This window comes from Bolinopsis microptera, chromosome 10, assembly GCF_026151205.1.
Source record: "Bolinopsis microptera isolate Bmic1 chromosome 10, MBARI_Bmic_1.0, whole genome shotgun sequence".
NCBI lineage: Eukaryota > Metazoa > Ctenophora > Tentaculata > Lobata > Bolinopsidae > Bolinopsis > Bolinopsis microptera.
In genome coordinates this window covers 1,799,049-1,819,245 of record NC_087081.1, presented here as the reverse complement: position 1 = coordinate 1,819,245, position 20,197 = coordinate 1,799,049, and the positions used below count along the sequence as shown (strand labels likewise).

Sequence of the window (20,197 nt, the reverse complement as noted above, 5' to 3'; positions counted from 1 at the left end):
ATACTGTTTTACACTGTTTGAGCATTTCTCTGATGAAAGACTGTCCATCCTCCTCCACCGTTGGTAAATTGTATCGTTCCGAAGCAGTCGGCAAAATTACGATGTATATTGTGGTCTCTTCCCCAGTAACTTATAGACGGCGTTACAATATCGTGCACCATAACGTTACATATAGCGTTACAATATCGTGCACCTTCCTAAATCAACCATCTAAGTTTGAAGACATATTATAGTTATTGATTCCATGACGCTGTGAACAAAATGGGATCGAGTCGATCTATCAAAATATTAATTGTATCAAGATGCCTCTCCAATCTCTAAACCAACATAGACTTCTCAAATAGTTAAACCAAGCTCCTGTAGCTGATTTTCTATATCTCTAGCTGCGATTGAACCGAGGAACAATCCTTTAGTCGGATTCATGAGTCCACAATTTTACCCTGTTTGTTTTGTGCGAACTCTACTAGACGGCAAAATTATCATAAATATTACAAGAGCTACCACACTAGTCAGCCAGGTTACTCTAACAGGGCTGCCTGGAGCTGGTAAATACTATGGGCATAGTGGTGTTTCTCAGGTGGTTAGTCACCTTCGGGAATGGGGAGTCTCAGCTTTTCACCCATAAAAGGAGTTGTTGTAGCAGAGAAATTCAAAGTCTAGTTTGTGGTGAGAGCTCTATCCAGGGTCGGGAGTTAGCTAAAGGATTACAACCCTTTCACTCTTTAGTCTTAAAGTTCCTCCTCTCAGCATATTTCCCTCAATACAATGATAAGCCCCTACTAATAAACCGGTAAAACTAACGACAAATCTCAGATAAGATTTGTATATTGTTAAGGTCATATTTCAAGCAGAGCTCTCTTTTGAGAAGATTTCTCTGCTCGCAAGACTGACTATCTGTTCAGTAAGCGTAATGTCCAGGATGATTAGTACTCATAGTGACTTGGTCCTGTTAGCAGTAACAGCTAGTTTAACTGCTCCTCTCTCTCTCTCTCCCTTAGTCTCATGGGATTAGCGAGGTGAGCAACTTAGGGAGCAAATCACGTGACTACTAGACCTGACCACGTGGCATGTGAACAACTGCACGTGCAACATGGGGAACTGGTTTATAACGGAGCAGTCTCTCAAATTTTATAATTCGACGAATTGTTTTGCTGCAAGAACGCTTAGTTATATTAAGCAATTCCAATCCAGTGATTTTTCTAAGTTGTTCTTTTCAACTCAACCTAAATTCATAATCTTCTACCTTTTTTTCTCTTGAACTTTTCGTTTCCCTAATATTGTGAAGTGACTAGAACTTACCTAAATTTATAAATTTTACCCTCGTTATTATCAGTTTTCCATTCTCTTACAGATATCGTGACTTATTAACTTGTTAACTTATTTCATCAGTTTTAGGACTGTCTGCTCTGCATGATCAAGATTCTAGAATGATGGACTATGAATTACAGTTTGCACTCAGATAAGAATGATACTGTGAAATATTGTAATATCCGTTGACTGATACCCGGTAAAGACTAATATGTTTATTACTTTAACTATCAGATTTAGTTCAACACTTACATTATGTGTTCAGATTACGCCAAATTATCAGGTTCTTAACTGAGATTTAACTCAACCATAAACCCTGATCATTTCTATTAGCAGTATGTTTCTGTTGGTGTTCCTGACAAGTGTTCCTCTAGTCCAGTCTATTGGTGTAGGTATAAGTCAACATTAAATCATCTAATCAAACCCACACCAAACTTTTTACTGTACGGCTTAAAATGCGTCAGAATTGTTGAACCTGTGTTGTGGTGACCTATTTCTTGCTCAAAAATCCACTTAATTTGCACGTGCATGAATAAGTGACACAAGGCGCGCACAGCTCATAAGTCATAACGTAACCACCTTTATCAGGGTGGACAGAATGGCAGGAGATAACAACCAGGGAGAAAAGGATGGTGATAACACCTTTAGATGGATATCTCTTATCAGTGCAGACTGATATCGTGGCTGGCACAACTGGTATACGTTTCTATGCAATTGTCAATACTTACGAAACTCTCATCAACATCAATATCCCTGCCAATTCAGGTAAGTAAAGGACAGTATTAAGCCAGCCAATGCAAGTAAGACTATAAACTATATAGCTCCTTCCCTTTGTGGTTCAGAAATTAACGCACTGCAATTAGTGACACAATTAGTAACGCTCTTGTTGTAGTGTGCGAAAGTTATTTCATTTTCTCTTCAGATGGCATACTGTCGGTGGCTATATTAGGTTGCTCCTCGGAAATAGACATCCCCTTCAGTAACTTAATATCTGGATCTAGTACTATGGACTGGTACTTTTACAAAACAGCCCAAGAGTTTCAAGTGTGGTGTCAAGGGAAAATGGTAAGTGTTAAATATAGAAATATGGTATAGACAATGCATCAAAATATAAAATGGACATGTTATCAAAATATGAAAGAAAAGCTTCATCGGAGATTGTATAAATTTTTTCAACTGTACAGTTTTATCGTTATTCTTACTACCAATCATAATAGTATTCATAACTTGCTTTTCACCAGTACCACAGCCAAAAGTTTGCTGACGCAGGAGATCCTGTTGGCTGCATTGCCAAGATGGCCTCTGATGTGACACACGTCAAATTCAGACATTATGTTTATGATGCAAGCAAGAAAATAAGACACCCTAAGGAAAAGGAGGCGGAGCTTATTAATCCAGGTTTGTAACTAATCTAACAGATAATCTGTTGGTAGTGGCTCAGGTTAAAATTAATTTTACTAGAGACTTAGTCCCCCGCGCTATATACCATGGCCCGGCTCGTTCGCACTGTCAAAAGTACCCACAAAGCAGTTGGGAAACTGGGCGAGAGAAAGGAATTTGGACGGGGAATAATATACTTAACTCAGATATCACTGCAAATATTACCCGGGTGCAGTTCTTGAGCAGGGGAAACTGGAATATAATATATTATAGGACACAATTGGTCAGTTTGGATAAACTCCTCAGTTTGGGGTAGAAACGCAAGGGAGGTTTCAAGCTTTTGGTCGTTCTGAATTCAATATTGACAATAAATATTTGGATTCTGACTTTTGTTTAAATAGGCTTGGAAAAGCTTTATGAATATTTCCATTTTAAAACATCGAGCTAGCAAGGCCATAGTGATAGAGGGCACAACACGGGATGTTTTCCTAAACATAGTAAATCTATGTGTGTTATTAGTGATCTGTCCCAACAGTGTGATTTGCAAAAATAACGGCGCAGCTACTAACCTACTAAATATCGATATAATTGAAGATGCACATTTATTGTACTAACAGAATTATAGGAACGGACCAGTGCAGTTAACAAGGAAAACACAAAAGGGTTACTTAACGCAAGGACACTTAATTAACTAAGGTATGGCACGATTTCAAGAATCAGTTTCCTTGACAGCAGGACAGTATCTGATCCGACTAGAGCTAAAGCCACCCCCTCCCCCACCCCAACTATAAAGTCTGTGATATCTGCACAATCATCTGAAGCAGAAATAAATCAGAGGAATCTCGAATTTGCTTCGCATCACAGTGCCTTGCTCAACTTAATCGTAGAGAGTGTTGCCGAATTTTGCCGAATTTTCACCGTGACCGAACCGGGATTGTTTTCTAAATTTAAATTATATCTTCAAGGTGGGTGCTACTTGTGATGAACTCTAGAAGGATGGGATGGTAATACTCGGTCTGGCCGTCTGGAAGCCCATAGAATTCCAGTTCAGAAACCCCAGAAAGCCTCTTTAAAGTTTATTTGGGTTAGAAACGACATTTGGGTCCCTACCCTCGCACAAGATTATTTTCAATTTTCTTGTTGTGTTCCAAAACTAATTCAAAGAATTATTTTTGTATAAAAATGTACATATACGACCGCCCATATGCAAATTAAGTAAAAAGCAAAAGTTGCACAGTAACCATGGTAAAGAGGATTGTTACACGCACGTGCACGTGCAATTATTGTTTTAGAGTCATTTTGATCTGTTTTGTGGTAATTACGCTGTGTTAAGTGCGAGCAACATTTTACTATTTTAATTGGCTGTATCTCCGGTTGTGTAGGATATTTTTTGACGTGATTTAAACTTTTTAAAAATATTATTAGCTTCTTTCCTGTGACCACGGGTTTTTTAGTAAACTTATAAAGCATAACTCGACAACGCTTGTTGCTAATTTTTTCTTGCTCGCAATCTCTTAAAGTCTTAATAATGCTATTAACTTATTTGCAACGGCGCAATAAACTTAAAGAAATTACGAAATTATTCTAACATTTTACCTCACTTCTGACGTTAATTATAGAAAGTTTATAGCCTTAATCAAAATTCTTAGAATGCCATAGCCAATTCCTATTATTTTTTACAACCCTGCTAAAAATGGCGAGGTTTCAACTCCATTTGCGAACTAAAATTAGTGTTACACTACTAGTTGCCATAGTTACACTACTAGTTACCATAGTTACACTACAAGTTACCGTAGTTATACTACTAGTTACCATAGTTACACTATTAGTTACCAAAGTTATTGTAGTTACACTACTAGTTACCGTAGTTACACTACTAGTTACCATAGTTACATTACTAGTTATTAGTTACCATAGTTACACTACTAGTTACCATGGTTACACCTCTAGTTACACTACTAGTTACCATAGTTACATTATTAGTTACATATTAAGTAACTAGTAGTATAACTACGGTAACTAGTAGTGTAACTACGGCAACTAATAGTGTAACTATGGCAACTAGTAGTGTTACTATAGTAACTAGTAGTGAAACTATGGTAACTAGTAATATAACTATGGTAATTAGTAGTGTAACTATGGTAACTAATAGTGTAACTATGGTAACTAGTAGTGTAACTATGGTAACTAATAGTGTTACTATGGTAACTAGTAGTGTAACTATGGTAACTAGTAGTGTAACTATGGTAACTAGTAGTGTTACTATGGTAACTAGTAGTGTAACTATGGTAACTAGTAGTTTAACTATGGTAACTTATAATGTAACTATGGTACACTACTAGTTACCATAGTTACACTAATAGTTACCAAAGTTTAGCAGAGAAGCGTGTTAATTGTTATGTATCAATAATCTGTTGTACCATTATTTGGGTGTATTATTGTTTGGTACTCCGCTTATTAAGATGACCGTTACAAAAGATTCGGGTCAAAAAACATTTATAACTTTGCTTTTGTGAATTTTGTTTATTGTTATTAAGTTTTCATTAAGCTTTTATTTTCAGCCGATTTGAGAAGATGAAGTGCTTGAACGGTTAACTTTATTACAACCATTAATGGAATTCCATGCAATAAATAAAACACACATTATTTGGAGACAGGCCAAGAAATAAATTTACTTTCGCAGGAAACAAACACTTGCACACAGTATTTTTTTTTTTTTTTTGTTGGGGACTGGCCCGTGGTACCAGCCAATGTTTACTCAAAAAAGTATATATAATATCAATGGTAATAAGAAATTCATCCCCGTGGGGCACATGCATAAATATAAAATGTAAAGGAAATCTCAAACTATTCAATTTAGACTCTACCGGTAAAGTATGCAATGAAGGTTTATAGCCTAAAGTTTTATTTTCCAATGGTTAATAGGTAAAGATAAGAAAAGTAAAACAAGACTGAGCACTTCAAATTTGTAGAATTTTTAACTTGATTTGAAATCGCGGCGATAAAAAAGAATGTCCTATGTTGGCAGTGTAATTGATGAGATATGCGACGTTTATTGAGTGATGCATAAGTGTGTGCATATAATTTAAGATGTAGAGACAAGGTTATTATCGGCATTTTGGTTTATGTTACGCTTTGATTTTCTTAGTCCTGTTATACAAAATAACATGAAATTAGGCCATTCGTCTTCGATGTTTTCATTTTGCTGATCGATGAGCATAGTTTTTATACAAGTTTTGTAAATGTTCAGGTTAAATAGACTAGGCGGGGAAGTTGCTGCAACATTATATCGGTTTATTGCTAATAATGGACCTTTAAAAAATACTGAGTTGTTGTAAGGGTGTTGACCATACTTTTCTGACCATTGTGTAGTGAGAATAGAATCCAGGTTAGTATTAAATAATGGTGCGCTTTTGGGAATTGTTTTCTTGAGAGACAATGGTACTAGATGAGGAAAGTTTTTCAATTAATGCATTAAAATGAGTGCGTTCTTTACAATGATACTGTGTACTGTCAATATTTTATGTGAATAAAAGCCAGACTTGGTACTTGCTGGGGGGATACCGTCCTTGTACCAGTAATTGACGAAACCAGGTAATACTGCTCGAAGGCCCATTTTCTGTTTTACAAAAAGCGATTCAATATGAGACTTGGCAGCAAAACCCCATACAAGGCTGCAATAATTAAGGTGTGACTGCACAAAACTTTGATAAATTTGAAGACGTGCTTCGAGAGGCAGATATTTTTTAAGTTTGTACATGACTCCTATGTATCTGGACATTTTCATTTTCATGGCAGAAATATGATGGGACCAGTTTAGTTTATCATCTATTATAACTCCTAAAAAACGGGCTTCTGTTTTTCTCTCAATTGTGACACCAGAAATTGCCACATCACGATAATTAAGATTTCTTTGTCGAGAGAAGATCATATAATTTGTTTTCTTAAGGTTGAGAGCTAAACCATTATTATCTACCCATTTAACTAAAGCATCGCTAAGAGTTATTAGTTTATCGTAAACTTCATTAAGATTTTCTCCTATCAGGAAGATGTTGGCATCATCTGCGTACATAATGAAATTGGCTATATCTGATATTTGAGGCAGGTCGTTTATGTAGATTATAAAAAGTAAAGGTCCTAATATTGACCCTTGAGGCACGCCGTATAAAATTTGGTTGGTTGAAGATTTTGACGAGCCAATTGATACAAACTGTTTCCTGTTAGTGAGATATGACTTAAACCAGTTTAAGGCTTGACCCCTTATGCCGTAATGGTCCAGCTTGCGCAAGAGTATGGAATGATCCACAAGGTCGAAAGCTTTGCTGAAATCGATTAAAAGAAGTAAAGTTACCTGCTTTTTAGACATTGAATTAAGAATGGTGTCTTTTGCGTTGAGAAGAGCATGTTCACAAGACCTACCCGGGCGAAAACCGTATTGGTTTTCACATAGTATGCTGTATTTATCTAAAAAACTTATAACTCGGTTATGCATTAGCTTTTCAAATACTTTAGAGAAAGAAGCAAGAAGAGATATTGGTCTGTAATTTTTTATGTCAGATTTAGATCCACCTTTGTGAATTGGGACCACCTTCGCTTCTTTCAAAGCCTGTGGAAAGATCCCCTGTTCAAAAGAACTGTTGACAACGTGGGCTAGTACACTAGTAAAACTGGGACAGCTGTTAGCGATTTTTAGAGGTTCAATTTTAGTGTCTAGTGTGGCTTTATTCTTAAGCAGGTTTATGACGTCCTGAATTTCTGTGGCAGTGACTGGCTTTAAGTAAATACTACTTGAAGTGGCGTTGCGAAGTGTGCTATGGGTTCCACCAGGATCAAAAGTGGTCCTACTACTAATTTCAGACTTAATTTTAGGAGCGATGTTTGAGAAGTAATCGTTAAATTTTTCTGCTACAGCTGCCGGAGTGCTGATTGAGCCGTCTTCGTCAGTCAGTTTAATTGAAGTAGGTTTAGATTTTTTCCTATTAAGAAGACTGTTTATCATTTGCCACTGCTTCTTAGAATTTTCTTTGTTTTGCTCAAAAAATTTTTTGAAGTGCTTGTTTTTAGCTTTATCGATGTGTTTATTACAAAACTTCTTCAGACGGTCATATTTACTGCGGTTACTATCAGATGGTTCCTTAACAAAATCATAATATGACTCATTTTTACGTTCTATAGCTTCTTCGAGCCAGGGCAGCATCCATGGTTTCGGATTAACACGTTCATTTTGTCTTCGTGATTGTCTTTTTGTGGGATAGGCGGACTCGTAAATCTTATTATAAGCCGTATTTAAATTATTGAACTGTTCGTTGGCATCATTGGTATTGTTAAAAATTTCTGACCAACTTTCATCTGTAATTAAGTCTCTGAATTTTTGATTGTTGGTGTCGTTAAATCTACGTGTTTCAGTTTGAGATACATTTTGTGAGTTAGACGCAGAGCGGTAGCTGCTGGTTGGCGTGTTATCAAGATTTATTGTAGTGACTATTGCTAAGTGATCAGACATATCTGTCGTTAAGACGTTACAGCTTATTGTATCCTCAAGATTGTTTGTGTAGATGTGGTCAATAAGCGTGGCACTATGGTCCGTTAGGCGAGTTGGGCGTGATACAATTTGAATAAAACCGTAAGAGGACGCAATATCTATAATGTTCTGACATGCTTGGTCGCTGCTGTGCTTCAGTAAATCAAGGTTGAAATCTCCATGAAGCGTCATATGTTTACGGGTGTGTCTCCCTAGGTTGTGCAGCGTATTTTTGAAAATTTCTAGAAACGCTTCAGGTCTCCTAGCGGGAGAACGGTAAACATTGCCAATTATTTTCGTTCTGTTGTATCCTTTGCACTGATGGAGCTTGATAAATTGAAATTCGCCACTAGTATTAGTTGGTTCAGGGTTTGGAGTGAAAATATCAATTTTATCATAATCGACTACACGTTTGTGTACATAAGTGGCTAGCCCCCCACCTTTTCCAGATGGGCGAATTGGATCCTGGATAAATGGTTCATGAAATCCATCTAAGGTAACGTCGTTTATTCCGTTCGGTAATTTCCCTAAAGTGCAATTAGTTTCGTTAAAACACAATATATCATACTTATCATAAGTCTCAATATCATCACGTAGTTGATCTATATTCTTAATAAGGGATCTTATGTTCATAGAAAATGTTTTAAGTTGAGAGCAGGTAGATTTTTTCACGTTACGTTGTTGTTTATACTGACAACTAGTTAGGAAAGATGAAATATTGCTCCAAGTTGAATCTTGATGCTCTTCGTTGGTCATGGCGTCGCCAATAAGATTAAATCGACTATTCTGATCGTACGGATTAAATATGTCACTATTAAGTTTACTGTAGTCGTCATAGATTTCATAGTAGGTTGCGTGAAATCCAGGAATGATACTTTCACAGCAACTCGTACAGCCTAAATTATCCTTAAAACATTTGACATGGACATTACTTTGACACCATGAGCATGTGCGAATATTTCTAATAGAGTAACACCAGCCGCTGCAGCTTGAACATTTGATCTTGACTTTATTTTCAGATGTAACAGTGGGTTCCATTTATAACTAAATATTATGATTATGATACTGATAGTATATAAAACTATAGTTCAAATCAGATTCTTTCACGAGAACCGGAGGTCCTGTATGCTACAGAATCGTGATATGATTTAAAAGTAAATTATATTATTTTAAGCTAAAATCGGATAATTAAGTGAAATAAAGTGTCCTTATCTAGGGCCTTATCAGTATGATTTAAATAACTGATTTGGCTAAAAAATAGAAATCGAATAAAGTGGTTGCTTTTGTGTTGTGTAGTTTTGTGAGGTGTTATTTGTATTTGATTTGTTTGTAGCGTTTACGTAATAAGGGACTATCGCACTGAACTTGAGTAATACTGAAGAGAACGCACTTGATTATTTATAGATTTGTATGTGAATTTTGAATATTGTATAGAGTTATGAAATCTCATTGATTTAGGATGATACAGATTTGTAGAGTAAGATGTTTTGTGTGCGATCGGGTGATAAGAGATACTGATAATGAATGAGCTTTTCAGATAATGAGAAAAATTCCACCAATCAGATCATTTCATTATAATATGATCTATCTTGGTAACGATCTGTTAAAGGTGGACTGGAAGTTGAGAAAAAAGTGAATCGCATTTTTTAATCAGAATGGTATCAATGATTTGTAAAGCGCTCAGCTTCGGTTATATCTGGAGAGACTGTTAGGCTTGTGGTGATAGAGCCACTCACAGTTCCTGTGACGTCTCTGTTCAGATCCACATAACTTGCCAACGCAGTTAACAAGTTCATGTGCCACTACCCTTTGCACCTCGTGATATAAGTGGATGCCATGTCTGTCGTTGCGGTCCCATACGTAGTATGAGTTAGCACGCTTGATCACGGCATGGGCATCGAAAAAACTCAGATTTGGAATATCCTTAGCCAGGTTCAACATTATGATATTAAAAGCGTCAATCTCTGCATTCAACCAGTTAAATTTAGTCATAGATAAAGCACAAAACATAAACTCGGTATTCTTGTTGTTGTTACAAGAGTCTATAAAACGGGGACAGAAATTGTCCGCAAGACTCCTGGCCGACTGCCCATACCTAGCTAGGTCATTAATGCCGCAGGAAAGTACGACTGCTTTAGAATGTTTGAACTCATGTTGATGTTCCAGTGAGTTCACTAGTTGATAGTTAAGGCGCTTTTGACATCGGTGGCCAGGTATCTGGTCGAACAGCCATTCTGGCGTTTCTCGGTGTATTGAGTCGTGAATTAAGAGGACTCTGGAGTGACGGGACGCTGGTGACTGTATCTGTGTAGGTGGTGCAACAGGCGGGACCCGAGTAGGGGCTGCAGGTGCTGGTAAGGCCGTGGGATCAGGCTGTTTCAACTTGCGAAGAGTGAGCGAGATTCGTGGCTGCCTTAACATAGGATCACGTTCAATGCCGTGCTGCCAGTGGTTCTGATCAGATCGAGACATTGCAAAGACAGAGCCGTGCTCAAGCGGGATGTTATGCTCAACGAAAGGGCCTGTCGACGTTGACATTCTCATAATTCTGGTAGAGCCAAATGATGCAGTGTAAATCAGACTATCTTCAACAATGCTGGATTCGCTGTCACTATGCAATGGAATACCAACTGACCCGTCCTTATAGTAAGTACAGAGGCAGGTATAGTTCGTGGGAGTAAAGTCAGGATCGGATTCATGCAAACAATCAAAAATGCGCTTTAGGACAGGTGGCAAGGGCTTATCATGGGTTGCACGGTGGTTGGTTCTGCCATAACTGTAAGGTACCGAGCCAAAATATGACGTTGAACGGCCCCCCGGGTGTTTCATGTTAAAGTCAAGCTCGCGGTAGATTTCATCAAAAGAAAGATCACCAAAGTCACAGTCCAAAAATCTTACCGGAGGTGGTGGGTTAGGTATGCTTTCTACTTCACCGGAAGGGGAGAGAGTCTGTGGAGAACTACTGCTAGCTGCTTCAACGATGAGAGAGGTCTGCTTCCTGGACTCTTCAGAGACTTCCTGGATCGCAGTGCAGGCTCGTTCCGTGATGCTGTTGACCGCCTTCTCAACCTCTTCATTAACGGTACATGAAATGAGTTTTAGACTCGCAGTTAATTTGTTCATTGTCTCGTCAGCGTCTAGGGCACATTGGCCTAATAAATGTTTCCTTAAAAAAGAAATTTTGTTGTCCGTTGTGCTTGCTTTAGTAGCACTTTTCGAAAGGAGGCGGAGTCTTTCGAACTCAAAATCTAAATCGGGAGCAGGCAGTAAGCTTAACAAGTGAAGGCATGTTGTTGCTGCAAACGTGTAATTCCCTGACACCCCAAGCCCCAACATACCGGTAGAAGGTGCTTCTGAGTCAGCGATTGACTCAGAAGCAGCTTTAGAAGCTAGTTTCTTCCTCTGGGATGATGTAGGTGTAGAGGTATTAGGTGTAGAATTTCGTCGCATGATCAGTATAAATCACAAGCTCAGTGCGATAAGAAAAGGTAGATTACAGAGGAAAAATATTGATGCGTAATGAAAGTAGTAAAATGATTGAAAATATATATAGTAGACTATAGACTTATTATTAATCAACTATATACAGCAAACACAAGATAATAGAAATTAAATCATAAAATCGAGTGGCCGAGTAGTCTCGACTCACCCATAGCTTCTCCATAAACGTCTATCATGAGCTTTGTAATCGTTAAAATTACTTAAACTAAATCTTTTATTCACAATCACAATAATTTTCTTTGTCATAATGTCTTTTAATAATAAATCAAATAAATTTAAACGAGGTCTGCCCCTCCTTCCTTTGTAGTCAAAACATCCTAAACATGCAAATCTGAAAGATAAGAAGGCGGGAGTGTCATCACCACTTCTGAGAACGTGCCCAAGCATCTTCTATCTTGCTTTCTTGATCCTTTCAGTAAGGGGTCTGACATTACATCTCTAGACTTATAAAGTGTAGAACATGTTGTATGTCCTCAAAAATAAAATGAAATAAAAATAAATTATTCACAGATTTACGTATTGAACGAAATTGCAAACCCAAAAACATAAAATTAATTTAGTTTAAAGATATATATTTTTTATTGATGCTTTTCATACAAAGTTAAAACAAATTCTTCGTTTTGTGCATCCTGGGTTTGGACAGGACATGCCCGCTTAAAATATTCCCATCACGTTACATTACATAATTCTCAATAAATGTAATAGAATTGTAGTGTTGTAATTAGTTTAATTAAGTTTCAACAAATTCAAATACAAAATATATCCTAATGAAATTATCACTAATTCAATGTTCCTTAATTTTATATTTAATCTAAAATGTTGCTTCAAAACATTTTGTAGTTTGAAGGCCTAAAAATTGTCTCGAAATTGTCCGGTCTATCGCTGCTCAGACATATAACTTTAAATGTCCTTTAGTTTCGCTATCTCATCATGAAGTGCCTCATTAGCTTATTGCATTTTGGAATGCAGTCTTTTCACAGTAGTTGATGTTCTGATTGTTGCTCAACTATAAGCGCCCTGAAATTATCAATGTAAAACTTCGCTCCAGTAGGTACAACAAACAACTATTTCATCATTAATTACCTGCAGTGTCACAAAGTTAATCACTAGTGTCATAAAGTTAATTACCAGTGTTACAAAGTTAATTGATTATATAATAACTTAAACACTATTTTATGCTGATTTCAATCCTGTTTTCACCCAAATGTCATCCTATAATCACTGTGCTCAAAGATTTGAAGTAGTTGAATGAGCAGTTTAATTTGAGAAAGCGCCCGTTGGTTAGCATTTGAATATTCATGTTTTAGGGTCGTTTACCTGGCCTGATGAACGTGGGTTTCTTTGCCTTACTTTGCATGGAGAAAAGAACAGCTCCTTCTTGGTTTACAATATTTGAATAATCATGTTTTAAGGTGACATTACCTGGCCTGCTGTTTTCTCTTACCTTGTGTGGACGAAGGAACCGCGTTTTGGGCTGTGTCTGCAAGATACATTAGGTCCAACTTTAACAATACACCTGTAAATGTCCATGTTAAGTGTGACATAACACTATACCCTGGATTGTTCTGAGATACTAAAGTAAGAACTTTTGTCTTTCCCTCAGAAAGGCTAGTGTAAATTCAAAATCACAGATTAGCTAAGATAAAGATACTTTAAAGGATCAATTCTTATCTTGGGTATTTGAGAATGATTGTGAACAAACTCAGAAATAGCAAAAAAATTCTCCAACATTGTATTGTCAGTGAAACAAGGCTAATCGCTAAGTACAATGAAAAGCACAATCATTCGATCAAAATATTATATGTCTTACCATCAAGTTACACTTAATAGGTCCGACGGACCTAAGGTCCGTGTTAGTACACTTGCTGTCGTCGAGAAGAATCTGATCCGGTTCATGACGAGAGTTGCTAATAAGCTCCGACATATCTCGTCCGCTTTTATCTTTTTAAAATATAATGAGTCTACGTCAACACCTGTGATGGTGAATTGTTGTGAATATCATATTATTTAACCTCACTAACCTCACTAATTTCACTAACCTCACTAACCTCACTAACCTCACTAACCTCACTAACCTCACTAACCTCACTAACCTCACTATCCTCACTAACTTAACAATCCTCACTAACCTCACTAATCTCACTAACCTCACTAACCTCACTAACCTCACTATCCTCACTAAACTCACTAACCTCACTAACCTCACTAAACTCACTAACCTAACTAACCGCACTAACCGCACTAACTTCACTAACCTCACTAACCTCACTAACTTCACTAACCTCACTAACCTCACTAACGTCACTAACCTTACTAACCTCACTAACCTCACTAACCTCACTAACCTCACTAACTTCACTAACCTTACTAACCTCACTATCCTCACTAATCTCACTAACCTCACTAACCTCACTAACCTCACTAACCTCACTAACCTCACTAACCTCACTATCCTCACTAACCTAACTATCCTCGCTAACCTCACTAACCTCACTAACCTCACTAACCTCAATTGAATTGAACATTGTTACACTAATAACTTTTTGTGAATGTCAAATATCGATTTAAGTCCACAAATATTTTGCAAGAAGATCTTAACAAGTGAATAAGTAAATAAACAATATTTTTAGGTAACTTACTTTATTGATACTGGTGATATAGTTTCGCTACATCATCATTTACTTCATTGCTTCAGGAAGGCAGCCTTTTCGCAGTTGTTCTTTGTTACTAAATTATAAGCACCTGAAATTATCAATGTACAAATTTGTTGCAATACAACAAAAACTTATTTTGTCATTAATCTTCACCTATCAGTATCACAATGGTGTTACAAAGTTAATTGAATATAATACCAACATACTATTTTTGCTGATTTCCTCCTTGTTTCTAACGAACCGATTGTTTTACTGTAATCACTTTGCTTTTCCAGATGCACCATAATATAGATTTGAAGTAGTCGGATTCTAACAATACTCATAAGTAATATTGAATCATGAGCCGTTTAACTTTATTTTGAGAAAGCCCCCGTTGGTCTATAGTATTTAAATATTCATGTTTTAGGGTGCCATTACCTGACCTGATAAACGTTGGTTTCTTTGTCTTACCTTGTATGGACGAAGGAACAGCTCCTTCTTGCGGTGTCTGTATGAAACATAAGGATCGTTTACAGCAATAAACCTGCAAATGTCTTTGTGAAATGTGACATTAATATATATATATAAACTATATTCTGGATTGTTGAGTGATTTTAAGGTTAGAATTTCGTCTCTCCCATTTCACAAATGTCTTTGTGAAATGTGACATTAAACTATATTCTGGATTGTTGAGTGATTTTAAAGTTAGAATTTCGTCTCTCCCTCGAAAACCAAGTGTAAGTTCAAAATCACAGATTAGTTAAGATAAAGATACTTTTAAGGATCAATTCTTATTTTGGGTATTTGAGAATGATTGTGAACAAACTCAGAAATAGCAAAAAAATTCCCCGACATTAAATCGTCAGTAACACAAGGCTAATCATTAAGTACCATAAAACGCACAATTATTCGATCAGGAGATTGAGTATCTTACCATCAACTTACACTTAATAGGTCCGTGTTAGTACACTTGCTGTCGTCGAGAAGAATCTGATCCTCTTCATGACGAGAGTTGCTAATAAGCTCCGACATATCTTGTCTGCTTTTATCTTTTTAAGGTATAATGAGTCTACGTCAACACCTGTGATGGTGAATTGTTTTGAATTTTTACTCCACCATGTGGAGAATTAGCTGATAACAAGAAAAACGCAAGAAAAACGCAAGAAAAACGATAGCTAATCGAGAAATAACATTCAAATTATATCATGGCCTCAGCTGCAAAATGAATACGTGATGCTACACCAACATAAATGTGTTCGATAATTTTCCTTCGTTCAATATTCCGTTAACTTACGTTTTTATGTTCTTAACTGAGGTTGCCATCTTAAACTAGGATCGTACGCTTCTTTTTTACTGGGTTAACTGCGTCTTGGAAAGAATTGAACATTGTTACACTAATAGTTTTTGTGAATTTCAAATATCGATTTAAGTCTACAAATATATTGCAAGAAGATCTTAATAAGTGAATAAGTAAATAAACAATAATTTTAGGTAACTTACTTTATTGATACTGGTGATTTAGTCTCGCTAGCTCATCATTGTACTTCATTGCTTCAGGAAAACAGCCTTTTCACAGTTGTTCTTTGTTTCTCAATTATAAGCACCTGAAATTATCAATGTAAAAATTTGTTCCAGTACAACAAAAACCTATTTTATCAATAATATTCAGTGTCACAATGGTGTTACAAAGTTAATTGATTATATTTATATAATACCAACATACTATTTCTGCTGATTTCCTCCTTGTTTCTAACGACCCAATTGTTATACTGTAGTCACTTTGCTATTCCAGATGCAACATGATATAGATTTGAAGTAGTCGGATTCTAATATAAGTAATGTTGGATCGTGAGCCGTTTAACTTTATTTTGAGAAAGCCCCCGTTGGTCTATAGTATTTAAATATTCATGTTTTAGGGTGCCATTACCTGACCTGATAAATGTTGGTTTCTTTGTCTTACCTTGTATGGACGAAGGAACAGCTCCTTCTTGCGGTGACTGTATGAAACATTAGGATCGTTTTACGTTTACAGCAATAAACCTGCAGATGTCTTTGTTAAATGTGACAGTAAACTATATTTTGGATTGTTGAGAGATATAAAGGTTAGAATTTCGTCTCTCCCTCAGAAAAGCTAGTGTAAGTTCAAAATCACAGATTAGCTAAGATAAAGATACTTTAAAGGATCAATTCTTATCTTGGGTATTTGAGAATGATTGTAAACAAACTCAGAAAAATCAAAAAATGTCCCCAACATTAAATTGTTAGTAAAACAAGGCTAATCGTTAATTACTATAAAACGCACAATTATTCGATCAAAAGCTTGAGTGTCTTACCATCAACTTACACTCAAAAGCTTGAGTGTCTTACCATCAACTTACACTCAATAGGTCGGTGTAAGTACACTTGCTGTCGTGGAGGAGAATCTGATCCGCTTCATGACGAGAGTTGCTAATAAGCTCCGATATATCTCGTCTGCTTTTATCTTTTTAAGATTTGTGGAGTCTACGTCAACACCTGTGATGGTGAATTGTTGTTTATTTTTACTAGACCATGTGCAGAAATAGCTGATAACAAGAAAAAAAGCAAGAAAACGATAGCTAATCGAGAAATAAAATTTAAATTATATCATGCGCTCAGCTGCAAAAGGAATACGTGACGCTACGCCAACATAAAAGTGTTCGATAATTTTCCTTCGTTCAAAATTCCGTTAACTCACGTTTTCATGTTCTTAACTTAGGTTGCCATCTTAACATAGGATCGTACGCTTCTTTTTTACTGGGGTAACTGCGTCTTGGAAAGAATTGAACATTGTTACACTAATAGGTTTTTGTGAATGTCAAATATCGATTTAAGTCTACAAATATTTTGCGAAAAGATCTTAACAAGTAAATAAGTAAATAAACAATAATTTTAGGTTACTTACTTTATTGATACTGGTGATTTAGTCTCGCTACCTCATCATTGTACTTCATTGCTTCAGGAATGTAGCCTTTTCACAGTTGTTCTTTGTTATTCAATGCACCTTATAAACACCTGAAATTATCAATGTACAAATTTGTTCCAGTACAACAAAAACCTATTTTATCAATAATATTCAGTGTCACAATGGTGTTACAAAGTTAATTGATTATATAAAGATATAATACCAACACACTATTTCTGCTGATTTCCTCCTTGTTTCTAACGACCCAATTGTTATACTGTATTCACTTTGCTATTCCAGATGCACCATGATATAGATTTGAAGTAGTCGGATTATAATATAAGTAATGTTGGATCGTGAGCCGTTTAACTTTATTTTAAGAAAGCCCCCGTTGGTCTATAGTATTTAAATATTCATGTTTTAGGGTGCCATTACCTGACCTGATAAATGTTGTTTTCTTTGTCTTACCTTGTATGGACGAAGGAACAGCTCCTTATTGCGGTGTCTGTATGATACATTAGGATCGTTTACAGCAATAAACCTGCAAATGTATTTGTTAAAACTTAAATGTGACATTAAACTATATTCTGGATTGTTCTGAGATATTAAGGTTAGAATTTCGTCTCTCCCTCAAAAAAGCTAATGTAAATTCAAAGTCACAGATTAGCTAAGATAAAGATACTTTAAAGGATAAATTCTTATCTTGGGTATTTGAGAATGATTGTAAACAAACTCAGAAATAGCAGAAAAATTCCCCAACATTAAATCGTCAGTAACACAAGGCTAATCGTTAAGTACTATAAAACGCACAATTATTCTATCAAAAGCTTGAGTGTCTTACCATCAACTATCACTCAATAGGTCCGTGTTAGTACACTTGCTGTCGTCGAGAAGAATGTGATCCGCTTCATGACGAGAGTTGCTAATAAGCTCCGACAAATATCGTCTGCTTTTATCTTTTAAGATATACGGAGTCTACGTCAACACCTGTGATGGTAAATTATTGTGAATTTTTACTCGACCAAGTGGAGAATTAGCTGATAACAAGAAAAACGCAGGAAAACGATAGTTAATCGAGTAATAACATTAAAATTATATCATGGGCTCAGCTGCAAAAGGAATACGTGATGCTACGCCAACATAAAAGTGTTCGATAATTTTCCTTCGTTCAATATTCCGTTAACTTACGTTTTCATGTTCTTAACTTAGGTTGCCATCTTAACATATGAGCGTACGCTTCTTTTTTACTGGGGTAACTGCGTCTTGGAAAGAATTGAACATTGTTACACTAATAAGTTTTTCTGAATGTCAAATATCGATTTAAGTCTACAAATATTTTGCGAGAAAATCTTAACAAGTGAATAAGTAAATAAACAATAATTTTAGGTAACTTACTTTATTGATACTGGTGATTTAGTCTCGCTAGCTCATCATTGTACTTCATTGCTTCAGGAAAACAGCCTTTTCACAGTTGTTCTTTGTTTCTCAATTATAAGCACCTGAAATTATCAATGTAAAAATTTGTTCCAGTACAACAAAAACCAATTTTATCAATTATATTCAGTGTCACAATGGTGTTACAAAGTTAATTGATTATATTTATATAATACCAACATACTATTTCTGCTGATTTCCTCCTTGTTTCTATCAAACCAATTGTTATACTGTAATCAGTTTGCTTCTCCAGATGCACCATGATATAGATTTGAAGTAGTCGGATTCTAATATAAGTAATGTTGGATCGTGAGCCGTTTAACTTTATTTTGAGAAAGCCCCCGTTGGTCTATAGTATTTAAATATTCATGTTTTAGGGTGCCATTACCTGACCTGATAAACATTGGTTTCTTTGTCCTACCTTGTATGGACGAAGGAACAGCTCCTTCTTGCGGTGGCTCATGGCTGTGTGATACATTAGGATCGTTTACAGCAATAAACCTGCAAATGTCTTTGTTAAATGTGACATTAAACTATATTCTGGATTGTTGAGAGATCTAAAGGTTAGAATTTCGTCGCTCCCTCAAAGAAGCTGGTGTAAATTCAAAATCACAGATTGGTTAAGATAAAGATACTTTAAAGGATCAATTCTTATCTTGGGTATTTGAAAATGATTGTAAACAAACTCAGAAAAATCAAAAAATGTCCCCAACATTAAATTGTCAGTGAAACAAGGCTAATCGTAAATTACTATAAAACGCACAATTATTCGATCAAAAGCATGAATGTCTTACCATCAACTTACACTTAATAGGTCCGTGTTAGTACACTTGCTGTCGTGGAGAAGAATCTGATCTGCTTCATGACGAGAGTTGCTAATAAGCTCCGACATATCTCGTCTGCTTTTATCTTTTTAAGATATAAGGAGTCTACGTCAACACCTGTGATGGTATGTTGTTGTGAATTTTTACTCGACCTCGTGGAGAAATAGCTGATAACAAGAAAAACGCAAGAAAAACGATAGCTAATCGAGAAATAACATTAAAATTATATTATGGGCTCAGCTGCAAAAGGAATTCGTGATACTACGCCAACATTGATGTGTTCGATAATTTTCCTTCGTTCAATATTCTGTTGACTTACGTTTTCATGTTCTTAACTAACTAGGTCGCCATCTTAACATAGGATCGTACGCTTCTTTTTTACGAAATTAAAAACTTAAAACTCAATTTCTTTATCAGTTTTTAAGAAATTGATAGAAATTATCAAGGTTTATCGATGAGAATAGATGTAATCTTAGTTTAACCAAATTGATTTACCAATGTGCTAATGTGTAATGCAAAAATACTGCTGCACTAAACAGTAAATTAGTAAAACGTTTCATTGCTAAAATATGCAATCGTTTTTAGGGAAAGTTTAATTATATAGCTTCATTATCCAAATATAAACTCTCAAATTAAACTGTGAGCAAACCTGGTTGGAAGCTGATTGAGATCC

General features: G+C 36.0%; 2 long non-coding RNA genes across 4 annotated transcripts; both read right to left on the bottom strand.

Moving 5' to 3' along the window:
* Window positions 1–11,921: 11,921 nt before the first annotated feature.
* On the bottom strand, window positions 11,922–16,364 carry LOC134821867 (uncharacterized). Of its 3 annotated transcripts, none has more exons than XR_010161067.1 (8): window positions 16,304–16,364; window positions 15,638–15,947; window positions 15,289–15,424; window positions 14,815–14,887; window positions 14,350–14,452; window positions 13,521–13,683; window positions 13,155–13,226; window positions 11,922–12,727 (listed from the first exon to the last, which is right to left on the bottom strand). It is a non-coding gene; the product is annotated as an uncharacterized LOC134821867 (long non-coding RNA). The 3 variants fall into 3 exon arrangements; XR_010161068.1 differs by lacking the exon at window positions 16,304–16,364 and having other exon boundaries at window positions 15,638–15,711; window positions 15,844–16,070; XR_010161066.1 differs by lacking the exon at window positions 16,304–16,364 and having other exon boundaries at window positions 15,638–16,070.
* A 372-nt stretch (window positions 16,365–16,736) lies between these two features.
* Window positions 16,737–19,906, bottom strand: LOC134821868 (uncharacterized). The gene is made up of 7 exons (XR_010161069.1): window positions 19,844–19,906; window positions 19,506–19,641; window positions 19,122–19,201; window positions 18,455–18,765; window positions 17,735–18,253; window positions 17,060–17,127; window positions 16,737–16,857 (listed from the first exon to the last, which is right to left on the bottom strand). It is a non-coding gene; the product is annotated as an uncharacterized LOC134821868 (long non-coding RNA).
* Between the last annotated feature and the right edge of the window lie 291 nt (window positions 19,907–20,197).